Source organism: Scyliorhinus canicula, chromosome 28 (genome assembly GCF_902713615.1).
Source record: "Scyliorhinus canicula chromosome 28, sScyCan1.1, whole genome shotgun sequence".
NCBI classification, from domain to species: Eukaryota; Metazoa; Chordata; class Chondrichthyes; order Carcharhiniformes; family Scyliorhinidae; genus Scyliorhinus; species Scyliorhinus canicula.
Window position 1 is genome coordinate 14189602 of NC_052173.1, and position 12741 is coordinate 14202342.

The following is a 12741-nucleotide window of genomic DNA, read 5'->3' on the forward strand; positions in this document are numbered from 1 at the left end:
GGGAGTTCCAGGAGGGGGCGCATGCGGTCGGGGTCGGGCCCTCGGACTCCATTTTCCACAACGTAGCCAAGAATGGCTAAGCGGGTTGGGCAGAAAACACATTTCTCCTTATTATAGGTGAGGTTAAGGAGTTTGGCGGTATGGAGGAATTTTTGGAGGTTTGCGTCGTGGTCCTGCTGATCGTGGCCGCAGATGGTGACATTATCTAGGTTCAGGAAGGTGGCCCACAGCCCGTACTGGTCAACCATTCGGTCCATCTCTTGCTGGAAGACCGAGACCCCATTGGTGATGCCGAAGGGAACTCTAAGGAAATGGTAGAGGCGGCCATCTGCTTCGAACGCAGTGTATGGACGGTCCTCTGGGCGGATGGGGAGCTGGTGGTAGGCGGACTTCAAGTCAACTGTGGAGAAGACTCGATATTGCGCAATCTGATTGACCATGTCAGATATGCGTGGGAGGGGGTACGTGTCGAGCTGCACGTACCGGTTGATGGTCTGACTGTAGTCAATGACCATCCTGTGCTTCTCCCCAGTCTTCACCACCACCACTTGAGCTCTCCAGGGCCTCAATGACCCCCTCCCGCAGAAGCCGTTGGACCTCCAACCTGATGAAGGTCCTGTCCTGGTCACTGTACCATCTGCTCCTAGTGGCGACGGGTTTGCAGTCCGGGGTGAGGTTCGCAAACAGTGAAGGTGGATCGACCTTAAGGGTCGTGAGGCCGCAGACGGTGAGGGGGGGGGCAGGGGTCCGCCGAATTTTAAAGTCAGGCTTTGGAGATGGCATTGGAAATCAAGACCTAGTAACAGAGCAGTGCAGAGGTGGGGGAGGACGTAGAGCCTGAAGTTGCTGAACTCTACACCCTGAACAGTGAGGGTCGCGATGCAGTACCCCCGGATTTCAAGGGAATGGGATCCGGAGGCCAGGGAGATTTTCTGGGTGACGGGGTGTACCGGGAGGGAGCAGCGCCTTACCGTAGCGGGGTGGATGAAACTCTCTGTGCTCCTGGAGTCAAAGAGGCAGGTCGTCTCGTGCCCGTTGATCTAAACCGTCGTCGTAGCGGTCGCGAAATTGCGGGGGCCGAGATTGATCCAGGGTGATGGAGGCGAGCTGCGGAAGATGTTGGGAGGTCCCAGGCTGATCAGCAGTGGCGGAGATATCAGTAGGCAGCGAACGGCCAGACGAGCAGGGGTCCTGAGGCGCGGTCCAAAATGGCGCCAAAGATGGCGGCGCCCACGGGCCGCACGTGGCTTGTGGAGGGGAAGATGGCGACGCCTCTGGGTCGCACATGGTGGGTGTAGAAATGCCGGGCAGGAAACAGCAGCGACCGACCGGGCTCGGCATTGCAGGTCGCGCTCCGCACCGTGCAGCGGTGCCTGGGGTGTTTGCTCTGTCCACAAAAATAACACTTGGGCCCCCCGAAGTACCCAATAGTCTGCTTTGTGTGAAGCATGCCAGGTTGGAGCTACATGGCACACCATATTGAAAAAGAAAGGAACTTTGTGTGTGTGAGTGTGATCTCGGGATGTGCCTGACACAATCGAGGACCTTTGACATGTGGTCTCTGTGATCAGGAGGGCTATAGCATCGTGGCAATGTTACTAGACTAGTCCCTCGATTCGAGGATGATATCAACTGAAGGTCCAGAGTTTCTGCCATGGGACCTCGTGACATAAGAACATAAGAACATAAGAACTAGGAGCAGGAGTCGGCCATCTGGCCCCTCGAGCCTGCTCCACCATTCAATTAGATCATGGCTGATCTTTTGTAGACTCAGCTCCACTTTCCGGCCCGAACACCATAACCCTTAATTCCTTTATTCTCCAAAAAACTATCTATCTTTATCTTTAAAAAATGTAATGAAGGAGCCTCAACTGCTTCACTGGGCAAGGAATTCCATAGATAATTGGGAAAAAAAGAATTGGGTATTGGTGTGTTGCAGATTGGACAGAACCTCGCCATTCTGGGTGATGTCGCAAGCTCCGAGTTGTTATGTCAATGCTACTCCTGCACTTCAGAGAGAGCAGCACAATAAATCTTAATCATGATCAGGAAACTACCAATTGTTGCAAAATCCATCTGGTCCATTAATGCCTGTCACGGAAGCAAATCTTTTTTTTTAACTTTAGAGTAGCCAATTTTTTATTTTCCCAATGAAGGGGCAATTTAGCGTGGCCAATCCACCTACCCTGCACATCTTTGGGTTGTGGGGGTGAGACCCACGCAGACACAGGGGGAGAATGTGCAAACTCCACACGGACAGTGACCCAGGGCTGGGATTCGAACCCGGGTCCTCAGCGCCACAGTCCCAGTGCTAACCACTGTGCCACCCTATGGAAGGAAATCTGCTGTCGTTACCTGGTCTGGCCTATGAGTCCACACCCACAGCGATCTGGTCGACACTTAACTGCTCCTCTAAACTACCTGAGCCAACCACTCCGCTATATCGGAATTGCTGCAGGAAAGTCGAACAAGAACGAAACTGGACGGACCACCCAACATCGACCTAATGGTTGTTGTAAACTAGACCCCAGGACATGTACGCCCAGCAGGTAAGGCTTCTTACGAAGGGCACCAATTCCGACAATCGCCTCACAGTGCCTTTTAATGTGGCTCTGATGCAGTTAGTTTCGCCAATCATTAAACTGCTCGATGCTGGGCAAGTACCAGTGTGTACTTAGCCCTTCCTGAGTTAATTAATTATTGACAGCTTTGGGCTGGCTTCCAAGCACTAAGATTCCTGATTGAGTCATTTCACACACTCCAGCTATTGTACTGAAAGCGATGCTCAAGAAGCACAATTTCTGGAACAATTGAGCACAACCTGCATTAAAACACCAACACTGCATTTATTGTATCACTTCCACAGGGTACAAACACTCCTGAGGCACATCACAGGAATCTAGGGCTTTGCCAAAGAGTTATCCAGTCTCAAAACGTTTGCTCCCTTCTCTCTCCACAGACGCTGTCAGACCTGCTGAGATTGTCCAGTATTTTCTGTTTCCGATTCCAGCATCCGCAATCATTTGCTTTTATCACAGGCATCTAACTGGATAAACATTTGACACCGATCCACATAATATCTGGCCGGGTGAAAAAAACGTAGTCAAAGAGGTAGATTTTAAGGAGTGTTTTGAAGAGAATATAAGCTAATATTGTTTAAGTGAATGTTTAGCCAGACCGGCAGATGGAATGCAATGTTGGCAAATGTGAGGTTATCCATTTTGGTAGGAATAACAGCAAAAGAGATTATAATTTCAAAGATAAAATATTAAAACATGCCGCTGTGCAGAGAGACCTGGGTGTGCTAGTGCATGAGTCGCAAAAAGTTGGTTTACAGGTGCAACAGGTGATTAAGAAGGCAAATGGAGTTTTGTCCTTCATTAGAACATAGAACATTACAGCGCAGTACGGGCCCTTCGGCCCTCGATGTTGCGCTGACCTGTGAAACCATCTGAAGCCTATCTGACCTACACTATTCCATTTTCATCCATATGTCTATCCAGTGACCACTTAAATGCCCTTAAAGTTGGCGAGTCTACTACTGTTGCAGGCAGGGCGTTCCACACCCCTACTACTCTCTGAGTAAAGAAACTGCCTCTGACATCTATCCTATATCTACCACCCCTCAATTTAAAGCTATGTCCCCTCGTGTTGGTCATCACCATCCGAGGAAAAAGACTCTCACTGTCCACCCTATCTAACCCTCTGACTATCTTATATGTCTCTATTAAGTCACCTCTCAGCCTTCTCGTCTCTAACGAAAACAACTTCAAGTCCCTGAGCCTTTCCTCGTAAGACCTTCCCTCCATACCAGGCAACATCCTAGTAAATCTCCTCTGAACCTTTTCCAAAGCTTCCACATCCTTCCTATAATGTGGTGACCAGAACTGCACGCAGTACACCAGGTGCGGCCGCACCAGAGTTATATACAGCTGCAGCATGACCTTGTGGCTCCGAAACTCAATCCCCCTGCTGATAAAGGCTAGCACACCATATGCCTTCTTAACAGCCCTATTAACCTGGGTGGCAACTTTCAGGGATTTATGTACCTGGATGCCGAGATCTCTCTGTTCATCTACACTACCAAGAATCTTGCCATTAGCCCAGTACTCTGCATTCCTGTTACTCCTTCCAAAGTGAACCACCTCACACTTTTCCGCATTAAACTCCATCTGCCACCTCTCAGCCCAGCTCTGCAGCTTATCTATGTCTCTCTGTATCCTATAACATCCTTCAGCACTATCCACAACTCCACCGACCTTCGTGTCATCTGCAAATTTACTAACCCATCCTTCTACACCCTCTTCCAGGTCATTTATAAAAATGACAAACAGCAGTGGCCCCAAAACAGATCCTTGCGGTACACCACTAGTAACTGAACTCCAGGATGAACATTTGCCATCAACCACCACCCTCTGTCTTCTTTCAGCTAGCCAATTACTGATCCAAACTGCTAAATCACCTTCAATCCCATACTTCCTTATTTTCTGCAATAGCCTACCGTGGGGAACCTTATCAAACGCCTTACTGAAATCCATATACACCACATCAACCGCTTTACCCTCATCCACCTGTTTGGTCACCTTCTCAAAAAACTCAATAAGGTTTGTGAGGCATGACCTACCCTTCACAAAACCGTGTTGAGTATCGCTAATCAACTTGTTCTTTTCAAGATGATTATAAACCCTATCTCTTATAACCTTTTCCAACATTTTACCCACAACCGAAGTAAGGCTCACAGGTCTATAATTACCAGGGTAATCCCCTTCTTGAACAAGGGGACAACATTTGCTATCCTCCAGTCTTCCGGCACTATTCCTGTCGACAAAAACGACATAAAGATCAAGGACAAAGGCTCTGCAATCTCCTCCCTGGCTTCCCAGAGAATCCTAGGATAAATCCCATCTGGCCCAGGGGACTTATCTATTTTGCCATTTTCCAAAATTGCTAACACCTCCTCCTTTTGAACCCCAATTCCATCTAGCCTGGTCGACTGAACCTGAGTTTTCTCCTCGACAACATTGTCTTTCTCCAGTGTAAACACTGACGAAAAATATCCATTTAACGCTTCCCCTATCTCCTCTGATTCCACACACAACTTTCCACTACTATCCTTGATTGGCCCTAATCTTACTCTAGTCATTCTTTTGTTCTTGATATACCTATAGAAAGCCTTAGGGTTTTCCTTGATCCTATCCGCCAACGACTTTTCGTGTCCTCTCCTCACTCTTCTTAATTCTCCCTTTGGGTCCTTCCTGGCTAACTTGTAACTCTCAAGTGCCCTAACTGAGCCTTCATGTCTCATCCTAACATAAGCCTTCTTCTTCCTCTTGACAAGTGCTTCAACTTCCTTAGTAAACCACGGTTCCCTTGCTCGACAACTTCCTCCCTGCCTGACAGGTACATACTTATCAAGGACATGCAGTAGCTGTTCCTTGAAAAAGCTCCACATTTCGATTGTACCCATCTCCTGCAGTTTCCTTCCCCATCCTATACATCCTAAATCTTGCCGAATAGCATCATAATTGCCTTTCCCCCAGCTATAATTCTTGCCTTGCGGTATATGCCTATCCCTGCCCATTGCTAAAGTAAACATAACCGAGTTGTGATCACTATCACCAAAGTGCTCACCTACATCTAAATCTAACACCTGGCCGGGTTCAATACCCAGTACCAAATCCAATGTGGCCTCGCCCCTTGTTGGCCTGTCTACATACTGTGTCAGAAAACCCTCCTGCACACACTGTACAAAAACTGACCCATCTATAGTACTCGAACTATAATATTTCCAGTCAATATTTGGAAAGTTAAAGTCCCCCATAACAACTACCCTGTTACTCTCGCTCCTGTCCAGAATCATCTTTGCAATCCTTTCCTCTACATCTCTGGAACTATTCGGAGGGATTGCTAGAGGGATGGAGTTTAAGACTAGGGAGGTTATGCTGCAATTGTATAAGGTGTTAGTGAGGCCACACCTGGAGTATTGTGTTCAGCTTTGGTCTCCTTACCTGAGAAAGGACGTACTGGCGCTGGAGGGTGTGCAGAGGAGATTCACGAGGTTAATCCCAGAGTTGAGGGGGTTGGATTATGAGGAGAGGTTGAGTAGACTGGGACTGTACTCGTTGGAATTTAGAAGGATGCGGGGGGGATCTTATAGAAACATATAAAATTATGAAGGGAATAACTAGGATAGAAGCGGGCAGGTTGTTTCCACTGGCGGGTGAAAGCAGAACTAGGGGGCATAGCCTCAAAATAAGGGGAAGTGAGGGCAGCACGGTGGCGCAGTGGGTTAGCCCTGCTGCCTCACAGCGCCGAGGTCCGAGGTTCGATCCCAGCTCTGGGTCACTATCCGTGTGGAGTTTGCACATTCTCCCCGTGTCTGCGTGGGTTTCGCCCCCACAACCCAAAGATGTTCAATGTCGGTGGATTGGCCATGCTAAATTGCCCCTTCATTGGAAAACATTAATTGGGTACTCTAAATTTATTTTTAAAAAATAAGGGGAAGTAGATTTAGGACTGCGATTAGGAGGAACTTCTTTACCCAAAAGGTGTTGAATCTATGGAATTCCCTGCCCAGTGAAGCTGTTGAGGCTCCTTCATTAAATGTTTTCAAGATAAAGATAGATCGATTATGAGGGGCATAGACAGGGTGGATAGTCAGAGGCTTTTTCCCAGGGTAGAGGGGTCAATTACTAGGGGGCATAGGTTTACGGTTTCGAGGGGCAAGGTTTAGAGGAGATGTACGAGGTAAGTTTTTTACACAGAGAGTAGTGGCTGCCTGGAACTCGCTGCCGGAGGAGGTGGTGGAAGCAGGGACGATGGTGACATTTAAGGGGCATCTTGACAAATACATGATTAGGATGAAAATAGAAGGATACAGACCGCGGAAGTGTTTAAGATTTTAGTTTAGACGGGCAGCATGGTCGGCTCAGGCTTGGAGGGCCGAAGGGCCTATTCCTGTGCTGTACCTTTCTTTGTTCTTTGATAGTTTTTTGGGAGAATAAAGGGTTATGGTGTTCGGGTGGGAAAGTGGAGCTGAGTCCACAAAAGATCAGCCATGATCTCATTGAATGGCGGAGCAGGCTCGAGGGGCCAGATGGCCTACTCCTGCTCCTAGTTCTTATGTTCTTATATTGTGTCGATATCAAAGATGATGTGGAGGCCGTAATAATCTCTACATTAAAAAAAACATTCATGGAATGTTGGTAGCACGGGCAAGGCCTAGCATTTATTGCCCATCCCTAATTGCTCTTGAACTGAGTGGCTCGCTTGGCCATTTCAGAGGGGCGTTTTAAGAGTTGATGTGGTTCTGGAGGTCACATATAGGTCAGACCAGTTAAGGACGGCAAGATTTCCTTCCCCTAAATGGGGTATTGGTGAACCAGATCGACAATGGTCCTCAATAGACTTTTAATTCCAGATTTTTAAAAATTGAATTCAAATTTCACCATCTGCCAGTGTGGGATTCGAACTCCAGTCCCCAGAGCATTACCCTGGGTCTCTGGTGAAAGTATCACCCCTCTCTCTCTCTCTCTCTCTCTCTCTCTCTCTATCCACCCCCCCCCCCGCCCCCCACACACCCCCACACACCCCCCACGCCCCCCAGCCCCCCCATGCCCCCACCACGCACCCCCACACACCCCCACCCCCCCCCACCCCACCCCCCTCACCCCCCCACCCCACCCCCCTCACCCCCCCAACACCCCCCACCCCCCCCCCCCACCCACGCCCCCCCCCACCCCCCCCCCCCCCCCCCCCACCCTACCCCCCCCCCCCAGATAATTTAATTCCTAGTAGCTTTTACCAATTTGTTCCCCATACCCACTTAAAATGCAGGGAGGTAAACAGGTTGTTATAAGCAGCCACATATTTATTACGAGTCGCTTCGGTGTCTGGGAGGACAATCATCTCTCTCACGATCTTGCCATGTGTGAGATGCAAACTTGGAATACACCATCAGCAATGCAACGCCTCGTCCGCACCCAGCGTACACCACTTCCCTTATGATTCCCAAAGCAAACGACTTTGTTCATTAAACCGTATAAGTTTGAGTTGCCATGCCTCGCAAGGTAATTGATGGCTTTCCAAATGAGCCATGAGGCGTCATGCCAAGTCATTTATGATCACACATGAGTTACCTTTCATGGGGTAAATTACACAACTCCAGAACACACAGCTATTTTATTCCATTATTACTTCACCTTGGTTCACGATATTTAATTTTATTTGATGTAATTAACACAGTTTCTGCATTAAAAAATACAATAACTTGGGCTGTGCAGTTTTTGTTACTAAAATCCAGATGAGATTAAGAGGAATTGAAATCTTAGCATTCGCGAAAGAACAGTGTGAAAATGATTGGGCTGCAGCTAGAATCGTCCGTTAGCAATGGGTCGTTGAGTGATTGCAACATCCTTCCTGGCTAGATATACTGATGAGTGTAATAGTAAGCTTGTACTGCAGCTGCCTGTCAAACAAGCAGCCCCGCTTGATTGGCACCCCATCCACAAACATTCACTCCCTCCACCACCGACACACAGTGGCAGCCGTGTCTAACATCTTTTTTAAAAATAAATTTAGAGTACCCAATTATTTTTTCCAATTAAGGGGCAATTTAGCATGGCCTATCCACCTACCCTGCACACCTTTGGGTTGTGGGGGGTGAGACACACGCAAACACGGGGAACATAGAACAGTACAGCACAGAACAGGCCCTTCGGCCCTCAATGTTGTGCCGAGCCATGATCACCCTACTCAAACCCACGTATCCACCCTATACCCGTAACCCAACAACCCCCCCCCCCCTTAACCTTACTTTTATTAGGACACTACGGGCAATTGATCATGGCCAATCCACCCAACCCGCACATCTTTGGACTGTGGGAGGAAACCGGAGCACCCGGAGGAAACCCACGCACACAGGGGGAGAATGTGCAAACTCCACACGGTCAGTGACCCAGAGCTCGTGAGTACCGTCTACAAGATGCACTGCAGCAACTCACCAAGGCTCCTTAGGCAGCTCCTTCCAAACCCACCTCTACCATCTAGAAGGGCAAGACACATGGAGCCATCACCTGGAGGTTCCCCTCCAAGTCACTCACCATTCTGACTTGGAAATATCTTGGCCGTTCCTGTACTGTCGCTGGGTGAGGAACCTGGAACTCCCTCCCTAACAGCACTATGGGTGCACCTACACCATAGGGATTGCAGCGGATCAAGAAGGCAGCTCACCACCACCTTCTCAAGGGGCAATTAGAGATGGGCAATAAATGCTGTTCCACCCAGCGACGGCCACATCCCATAAATGATTTTTTAAAAATTGAAAACAATCATTTATGAGGTGCGTGCTGGGATGGGTTAGTGGGTGCTGGCAGGAGATGGTGGCCTTTGTGGTAAAGTCACTCGGGGCTCGTAATCCAGAGGCCCAGGCTAATGCGCGAGGGACAGGGGTTCAAATCCCACCACAGCAGCTGGTGGAATTTAAATTCAATTAATAAATAATGTTGGACATGACAACTGTCCTTGATTGTTGGTAAATCTGGTTCATGAATGTTCTTCAGGGAAGGGAAAATCAGCCATACTTACCCAGCCTGGCCTACATGTGACTCCACTAATGTGCTCGACTCTTAAATTCCCGAGATCAGGGTCCTATTGTGTATCATAGTTCTCCTATGAAGTGCCTTGTTGTATTTCTCTTTCCACATTTAATGGTGCACAAGGTAAACTTTCATCTGTTCCCATAGGGTGGTTTTGTTTCCTGGAACAGGACGCTATTGGCTCAAACCTTGAGGGGCGGCACTCTACGCCAAGCATGGCTGACAGGAGTCTCTCCTGAGCCTACCACCAGCCATTGCAAGGATTCTGCAGGTCGACATGCTCAACCTGGTTTGACCACATTATGAGTGCAACTTACTCGGCCATTAAGTCCCGGGGCGGGCCTCGAACCTGGAGCGTCTGGCTCAGAACAGGGACGCTAACTCGCTGCGGCACAAGACTCCCCGTGACATGCTTTGGGATGTCTTTAGGTGCTATATAAATATAAGTCGTTGTTGTGGATGAAGGGAGTTAAGGAGGTTCACAGTCTAGAGGCAAAAGCAGAAAATATTGGACAATCTCAGCGTGTCTGGCAGCATATAGATACATAGATATGTAGAAGATATGCAGTGTGACAGACCTTCTGAATACGACACATACTTGGAGATTCAATGTGCCAGTGAAGTCACTTCAAACAACCACCCTGGAACCCTCTGCTTCCAGGAGATATGAGGGTGGAGGATAAGCTTGCAGTCGGCCAAAGACTTACATTGTGGTGATATTGATTTGGAATAGACAGGGAGTGAAACGTTTCATGGAAGTGTGCAAGATCCTAGAATTTACAGTACAGAAGGAGGCCATTCGGCCCATCGAGTCTGCACCGGCCCTTGGAAAGGGCACCCCACTCAAATCCACACCTCCACTCTATCCCCATAACTCCACCTAACCTTTGGGCACGAAGGGAGAATTGATCAAGGGATTAATCTGCATGTCTTTGGACTGTGGGAGGAACCCGGAGCACCCAGAGGAAACCCACGCAGACATGGGGAGAATGTGCAAACTCCACACAGAAATGAAATGAAAATTGCTTATTGTCACAAGTCGGCTTCAAATGAAGTGACTGTGAAAAGCCCCTGGTCGCCACATTCCGGCGCCTGTTCGGGGAGGCTGGTACGGGAATTGAACCGTGCTGCTGGCCTGTTTGGTCTGCTTTCAAAGTCAGCAATTTAGCCCTGTGCTAAACAGCCCCGAGACAGTCACCTAAAGCCGGAATTGATCCTGGGTCCCTGGCGCTGTGAGGCAGCAGTGCTAACCACTGTGGCGCCCCATGGTCCAGGGTTCAATTCCAGCCTCGGGTGACTGTCTGTGTGGAGTTTGTACGTTCGCCCTGTGGATTGGCTGTGCTAAATTGCCCCTTAGTAATGTTGTAGACTAAACAAATGTAGGGTCATCATTAGATACGGTGTAGAACTATAGGGAATGCCCTGGGAAAATTCGGCCTAAATTGGCCTTTGGTTTAATCCAGTATTAGCACAGTTTCCTGGTGAATTCTGCTTCACACATCATGCCTGAGCTAACATAGTATGGACTAAGAGAGAACAGGGTTTCCTCTTGGTCATGACAACACTTTGTACCTCAAAATATCATTTGAACTTCCTCCAAACCGCATCTACAGCCAACTAATGTGAAGATTTAAATAGACACTTTGTCCAATCATAACAGGCTCAGTAAACCCAGCAGGAGAACACCCCAAAACTAGACTCTAAAGGTCTTAAGGGGCATGGGAAAAGTGCAGGGGTATAGAGAGGATTGGCCATGATCATATCGAATGGCAGAGCTGGCTCGAGGGGCCGAATGGCCTCCTCCTGCTCTTGGTTTCTGCTGATGGGTTTGCAATTTGCAGAATGGAAAAGTCGCACTTGTTATTGCTCCCCACAGCAATGTTTTGACTGCTTTCTCCTTCAGTCATGTGTTTTTTTTGCTGCGTGTTAGATTGTGGTACCTCCCCAGTCTCTGTGGCAAGTTGCATCTACTATAGTGCGAATCATTTGAAATGAAAATCGCTTAGTGTCACAAGTCGGCTTCAAATGAGGTTCCTGTGAAAAGCCCCTCGTCGCCACATTCCGTCGCCTATTCGGGGAGGCTGATGCAGGAATTGAACCTGCGCTGCTGGCCTGCCTGGGTCTGCTTTAAAAGCCAGCGATTTAGCCCACTGTGCTAAATCAGCCCCTGCCTGAAACTTCCTGCTTCATAGACAGTTCAACTACCCTTGCATGGTGGGTGATGGTTATTGACTCAATCTCCAAAATAGTAAAAACAGCTGGAACAATTGGTGTGAGGGAACCAGAAGGAATTTGTGTCTCTGCTGAGCTGCAAGTAGAATAAACTTGCTGAAGGTAAAAGACAAGCTGCTGTATTATTCCTCCATCATATAATGAACACTTGATATTATTACACATGCTCATAACTTATGACTACATTGCAGGTCTTCCCCTTTTTTAAAAAAGGTTTCTTTATAACTAACTATTTCCTGGCTCACTAACGATATAAATTCAATAGTGGAAAGTAAATAAACAGATCATGTTGAATCTGTACAACCTAACATGATTATGACTGACTTTTTTTTCTTTAAGTCACATCTACAAATCAAGTTTAACAACTGGTTTCTGAAGCCTTCCTGATCTCTTTGCAGGTTGGCAGCACGGTAGTACAAGTGGATAGCATGGTGGCTTCACAGCACCAGGGTCCCAGGTTCGATTCCCGGCTGGGTCACTGTCTGTGTGGAGTCTTCACGTTCTCCCCGTGTCTGCGTGGGTTTCCTCCGGGTGCTCCGGTTTCCTCCCACAGTCCAAAGATGTGCAGGTTAGGTGGATTGGCCATGATAAATTGCCCCTTAGTGTCCAAAAAGGTTAGGAGGGGTTATTGGAGGGCAGCACGGTGGCCTAGTGGTTAGCACAACCGCCTCACGGCGCTGAGGTCCCAGGTTCGATCCCGGCTCTGGGTCACTGTCTGTGTGGAGTTTGCACATTCTCCCCGTGTCTGCGTGGGTTTCGCCCCCACAACCCAAAAATGTGCAGAGTAGGTGGATTGGCCACGCTAAATTGCCCCTTAATTGGAAAAAATAATTGGGTAATCTAAATTTATAAAAAAAAAGGAGGGATTATTGGGTTACGGGGGTAGGGTGGAAGTGAGGTCTTAAGTGGGTCG